Source organism: Protopterus annectens, chromosome 11.part0, assembly GCF_019279795.1.
Source record: "Protopterus annectens isolate FY-2018-M chromosome 11.part0, PAN1.0, whole genome shotgun sequence".
Classification (NCBI taxonomy): domain Eukaryota; kingdom Metazoa; phylum Chordata; order Ceratodontiformes; family Protopteridae; genus Protopterus; species Protopterus annectens.
The window spans coordinates 1,213,443,056-1,213,449,903 of record NC_056745.1 but is presented as its reverse complement, the minus strand read 5'-3'; the positions used below and the strand labels follow the sequence as shown (position 1 = coordinate 1,213,449,903).

At 39.4% G+C, this 6,848-nt stretch overlaps 1 protein-coding gene across 1 annotated transcript in view; it reads left to right on the top strand.

The window, feature by feature from the left end:
* Positions 1 to 228: 228 nt before the first annotated feature.
* Positions 229 to 6,848, top strand: part of GCC1 (GRIP and coiled-coil domain containing 1) — a 270,668-nt gene continuing 264,048 nt past the window's right edge. The window contains exon 1 of the mRNA XM_044088577.1: positions 229 to 672. The gene's annotated coding sequence lies outside the window, so the exon portion shown is untranslated. The remainder of the gene's footprint in view (positions 673 to 6,848) is intronic.

Below are 6,848 nucleotides of genomic sequence, written 5' to 3'. Positions count from 1 at the left end.
TAAAATAAAATAACATCACTCATACACACAATGACTTTCCAAAACCGTGAAGACTGCCTGATTCATACACTCCCACTTCTACACCAGCACTCACAAACATACACGACACGACCGGAACACAGCTCAACTCCACTGACGCACCAGACTACGTCCGACGTGCCTACACGTCGTAGACACAAAAAAGTTTTGCGCATGCGCTATATTATAATAAACGCGCGTATTCACGTGGCATCGACAGGAAAACGTAAGCATTTGTGCTATTAGCTATGATTCTATGATAGATTGTCCATGTAGGAAGTGTTTAGAGAGGTGGCAGTTAGTCGGAAGCTTGTTACTGTTATTGACAGGAATATATGTGTATTGGATTTAAACTCACAGAAGTAGTTGAACTGAATGGAAAACGAAGGTCCGTTTTTGTCAAGGTGGAGAAAAACGTAAGCTTCCCTGAAATCCATGAGACTTTCTGGTGAGGAGGACTTTTAATTAGGAAAAACGAGAAACCATTAATATGGTTTAGATTTTTTTTAACTTCATTTCCGAAGCTGGACTATACTAAGAGAAGAGCAAAGTAAAATAACCAAATCAAATGCTTCAATACTTCTCTGCTGTCCCCGGTTGTCCACGACTTCCCTGATTTGTGCCTTATTCCGTTGTAAATATCTTGTAACCCTGGTAAGTTGCTGATCATTGCGATGAGTTAGTAATGCCAGCCATTAGAATGCAGTTCTTTGTATTGTTCAGAAAAGACCAGTTGTTACTATTAACTTTTTAAAAGTGATATTTGTCCCTGATTTTGGGGCATTTGTCCCCCAACCCATTTTATTTTATTACAAGTGTTAACAAACAAACAAGTGTTAACCAGGTAGTGTCCGACTGGGCAAGTAGCCCGTTTTCAGCGAGGACCCAGGGAGAAAAGCTCCAGTAAAAATGCATAGAAGTAAAACTACAGTATTGATACAAATTAAAAAAAAAAGTGAGGATATAACGCACAATAAAATAAACAGTGCAATTAATTCAAGGACATATTAATACAGAGGAAATAAACTAAGAAAAATTTAGAACTTTTAACTATAGGGTTTTGAATCACGAATAATTATTTTAAGCTTGGCAATGAGCTTTTTTCCATAAGGAAGTTGAGAAGTATGCATGCTTTTTTTTTAAAAGAACTACACTAGTCTTAAGAGAAGTTTCTATAAACCAAAACATCAGTTTAATTGGGAAGAATGGTGAATGCTCCAACACCCAAGGTTACCAACTTTTAAGATGGATTTTCAAAGTGAGACAGAAGGTAGCTTTAGCACAACATGGGTTTTGACCAACACGTTTCTGAGCTATTAAGAAAACTTTCTATGTCACTTATCTTGCAAGGGCATCCCATCTAGGTCTAGGGAAGTCATCCTGTCTCTATTCAGAGACCCATCATTGAGTACAACTCCCCCTTCAATGTGTACCTGATCAGACACATACAGCAACTAGAATGTCTACAGAGGTTCCTCCAAAAAAATTTAGGGCATAAATACAATGTCCTATGCTAATCACATCAAAGCCATATTTCTGTACTCTTGTTTCCTACAGACTGCAGAGAGGCAATTTATGCCTGCCATAAAAGGTTAGCTTGAATCCCATTCAGATGGACCTTTTGCATATCTGCAAAACGAACAGCACCAGAACTACTAGACCACGGGATTTAAACTTGGGATATATTGGAGGGACATGTACATATCTCAGAGAATCCCCATTCCCTAGAATAGGCTTCCCATCCATGTGAAGCAGAGGCCTTCCCTAATATTATTGAAGCACAACTGGGACCAGTGGATGGGAAATCAGAAATTCACCCCAGGTCTGACACCTGTGTCTCTGCCTCTATCTAACTAACATGTACTCCTTAAAATAATCTGTAAGGAACAATACCTCATGGGATATGTTTGGGCTGCATGGGTAGTCTTTTAAATGCCCCAGTGATCATCAGCCTAGTATATGTCTATGAACCTATGAGATATCACAGTGATTGATGCCATGATCTGTTGTAATTAGGGTTGCCACCATTGGAAGATGCAAAAACTGGACAAAAGTCCCCGACCTTTGTTCCACCCATTTCTATAAAGTAAATGTACATTGCTTCTCTTTCAAATTTAATCGTACAAGGAACATTTTGGAAGAAAGAGGACATTACTATGCTAAATGTAACAGATTAGCAAATGTCTAAAAGTGCTGCACGCCTTAAAGGTCTTTATAATATTGCTTTGTCTGCTGGTATGTCTGTTGAAACTGTTGCACTAGATATGCAGGAGATTCTAAAAATCATAGTAAGGAAATGAGGACAGGACGAAGAGTATATAATGTGTACACTGTTCCTTGCCGTGTATATTTTACACTTTTCCAGAATCCACATTTTATTCATATCTAGAATGTTATTTATACCGAAAACAAAAAAAAAAAATAAGCATTTTTACCATTCAACATAAAACTTGTGGACAGATCTATTTTTCACATTAATAAAAAAGAATGCTCACATGTTTTGTGTACTTCTGAGAAGCGTCATGAAGAAGTTTTTTTTTTTTCATTAGTATACCCTCTTGCTAATTGCCACAATTAACATCATTCAGGATATCAGTTGAAACAAATAAAAGACTAATCTGACAAGATAATTTAAATGCAAATAGAAAATCAAAGTGATCCACCAAAACTACACTTCAGAAATATGTTAATTCTCAAAGTGAGTCAAACTGCATGACAAGTGTTCACACCAAAGCCAGATTTCCTGACAGAGACCCTAATGTCCTGACAGTTGGCAACCCTAGGTGTATTAATTGTAGGGTTTAATTGAAATAAGCAGGGAGGGGAAATGTTATGCAGCTGTTTTTTAAACTTTTGTTCCAGTGAAAGGTTGGTGTGATCAAAAAAATCATGAGTAAGTAAGTTTTAACCTTCAGGCACAGGTCTCAACCTTCTGTATTCAGAATGTGGAACCCTACCTCTCATATTGAGGAAAAAATGGGGCAAAATGTAGAACGGTTGGGAAGAGCTTACTGTCAGTTTTAACTAGGAAGCTTTTGGGATGATTGGAATATATTGGTTTATACTTGTTCTTTTGATGAGTTAACATGATTCGTAATTACTGACCATGGATATCAGTATGTGACAGACACTTTCAATGTGAAGCTTCAAGGAGCATGGATTTTTTTTTTAAGGCTCGAAATGAGGAATGTTTCTCATAATGACGTACATGTGAAAGGTATGGGAAGAAATAAGTTGACCAATCTCTCTCTCCCCTTTCTTTCATTCCTGTTAATCTGTCTCTATAATTACTTTTCCTGTATAATACAGTTCAGGTTTGCAGGGCTAATGTGTTTATATCCTATATCTATTTGTATGTATATATGTACATATATATATATATATATATATATATATATATATATATATATATATATATATATATATATATAAACTGACCAATTGTATTTCTAACTATCCTTACATCAACTTTGTCCCATGCAAGGGAGAAAGGTGGTACAGGCCACTTAGACTTCCCATTCAGCCACAGATCTCACCAACTGCGGCCGTCTTGAAAAGCCATTTAGTAAAGGGAAAGACTATTATACAAATTCTCCAGATTCACAAATTGAATAATTCAATAAATGCACATGCACATATGTCCAATTTAAATACATTACTGAGTCTGCATAAAATGTATTAAAAGTATAGCAAAATGGGAATCAGGAATGTGACACAAACACGTTTTACAGTTTAAAAACAGTACAAACACACATGCACACAAAAACTCACATTTCAGTGTATTACCTGATAAGAGTCAGAAACAGACATCCACAAAGCTGAAAATAATAAAAATGAAAGTATCTTCTTCTTTCGGCTGCTCCCATTAGGGGTCGCCACAGCAGATCAACTGTGTCCATTTCTTCCTGTCCTCTGCATTTTGCTCTGTCACACCAATCACCTGCATGTCCTCTCTCACCACATATATGAAAGCATAACCTCCATAAACAGAAAATGAAGCATTATAGAAATATGCTTAATAAAATCCACCAAAGCCAAGTTTAAGGCTAAAATAGCTACCAAGCCAAAGACAATCACAAGGCATTTTTTTAGTTATGTTCATAATCTCAAAAGCACAGTGCATCAATGGGCTGAGATAATTGTGAATGATGCTACCTATACTGAGGCTGAAGATACAGTAAACCTACTGGCTGATAAATTTAGCTCTTAACTTTAACCCCTCTCCCCTCCTTCTGTCCCTCATGATGTACCTGAAACTGACTCGCCTGTTGCGGTCACACAAGACTAAGTCTTAAAAGTGCAATCAAAACTTAAAATATTGTATCAATGGGTTCTGACAATATCCCTGGATGCATGAAGCATGGTTTAACCACACCACTAAAAACACTGTTCAGTCTCAGCATCCGTACAGGTTTTGTGCCATGTGAATGGAGAACAGCTATAGTCATTCCCCTGCATAAGGGAGGACCTGCCACAGACCTAGGCAGTTTGAACAAGGGGAACCTCCAAACACTGGACTGGTCTCAGTTTGGATTCATCAAGGGCCAGTCATGCTTACTCTGGTGGACTTTTTTTTTTAAAAGGTTGCCAAAGCAATGGATGAAGGCAAAATGGTACACATTCCATACCTTGACCTGGCCAAAGCTTTTGACACAATTCCTCGCTCAGTCATAGTAGAAAAGATAAATAATCCCCTGTGTCAGTGGATTTCCAGCTGGGTCACAGACAGGACAGGACACAGGAAATCAAAGTACAGGAAGTTGCCTCCACAAAGAGACCCTTCACCTGCGGAGTCCCTCATGGTTCTTTGCTGGGATCTGTCCTGTTTGGTATCTACTTTTTTGAAGTAAAAGCCAGTACCAAAAGGCTATGACCCCATATGACGTGGCCAACCTGCAGGAATGTTTATTTCAAATAAGTAACTGGTGCTAAGATCATGTACTGAAACTACATGTCACAGAATGCATTATTGTATCCTTTGGGACGTCCTCAATACCAGTGAACTACTACATTAACTACATGCCCTTAAGAGTTGACCTATTTCTTCATAGGTAGGTACTAGGCTATTGGCTCTAGGGCATAATTAAACCTAGCCAAAAATTTTGTGCTATTGCCTTCCTCCCAAGTGGTTTAGTTACCTGCGCCCCTGTCGAGCAGGGCCACAGAAGTGATTCCCGGGGTGAATTTCCTGTTTCCCATCCACTCATCAAGATTCCTGTTGAAGAGCACCAACGAGGAGCTCTGCCTCACATATATGGAGACCTTGTTCCAGAGCAAGGGGAGTCTCTGGGACACAAATCTGTCCCTCCAACAAGTCCTGTTTAATGTTGATGTCAGGTTTATGTCCCTTGAGCGTGTAGCTCTGGTGGATTGGGTTTTCCTTAGGTAGAGCATTTCTGGCAATTCGGGGTTTGACCTAGCCTTGTATGTCAGGCAGAGATCACCTCTGAGTAGCCGGTACTCAACCAAGTATAGTCTGAGTTTTTTTAGCCTCAAGGCATAGGGCATCTTTTTAAGGCCTTTTATTCTCTTTGTAAGGTACTTTTGAGGCCTCTCCAGTTGTTGCAGTTGTCTTGTTAGGTACATACCGAACGGGGCATTATATTCAATAATGGGTCTAATGAGTGATGAGTAGAGGGGGGACAATAACTTCCTTATTCCCAGATGCAAACTTCTTTGTGATAAGGTGGGCCATGTAGAAGGATTTTCTAACCGCTTTTGCAATGTGGTTGTCGAAGGAGAGGTTACTATCCACCTGAGTCCCTATCACACTCTCTGTGTTAAGTGGGCTGCCACCAATGTTGTAATTCATAGGTACTTGTTTTTTTTCCCAAAGGGGATAACAGTGCACTTTTTGGCATTTAGCTTGAGGCCATGATTGTGGCACCACGTATCTGTATCCGTAAGACCCTTTTGAAGGATGTCTACGTCAATAGGAGTCTCGATTATGGCACCCAGTTTGCAGTCGTCTGCGAACTTCATTAGCTATAGTCCCACCGTGTATGCTTGTACCTCAGAGAAATAGATACCGAACAGGCGGGGTCCCAAGACTGAGCCCTGTGGTACACCACTAGTCACAGGTTTAGAGTCTGATCTAGCATTTCCTGTTCTCACTGAATAGGTTCTATCTGTGATCCATGATTAGAGATGTTGTTATCCTCCTTTACTCAGCCCTCATTTGACCAGTTGTTGAATGTAATGCCCCCCTTTGGCATGTATCTGTCCAGACACATGCAGTAATTGGAACACCCACAAAGATGCTGTACTAAAAAGATAGAAGACCTAAACAACATGTCCTACACGGACCGACTCAGTCAGTTCATTATACTCTGCATACTACAGCCTGCTAAGAGGTGACCTATGTCTTGTATACAAGGCATTCTCGTACCCAATAATGATGGCTTTATTGCACATCAGCAATTCAGATGGCATCAGAAATACTCAGTCTAGGGATCTAAGTCTCTCCTGCAATATCAAGAGAACAGTTTGGAGGCTCAGGTATGTCTTGCTGCTCTGGAACAGAGTCCCTGTCCACATAAGACAAAGTTCATCCCTGTCCATATTCAAATGCAACTTGGATCAGTGGATGGGAAACAGAAAATGTACCCCAGGATTGCCCACGGTACTATCGAGCCAGCCCCTAAATGCTTTTTCCCCATGCATGGGTTCCTTCAAATTATCTATGGTATTAGCCTAGTTATTCTCATTAGGGTAGTGTAGTGACTATAGGATGGGTAAGACCAATGTCTAACCAAATGGAATAGGTTAATTCAAGTAGAAGAAAGGGAAATTTTAGATTTAAAATGCCGTTCACAATTATCTAAAGGTAT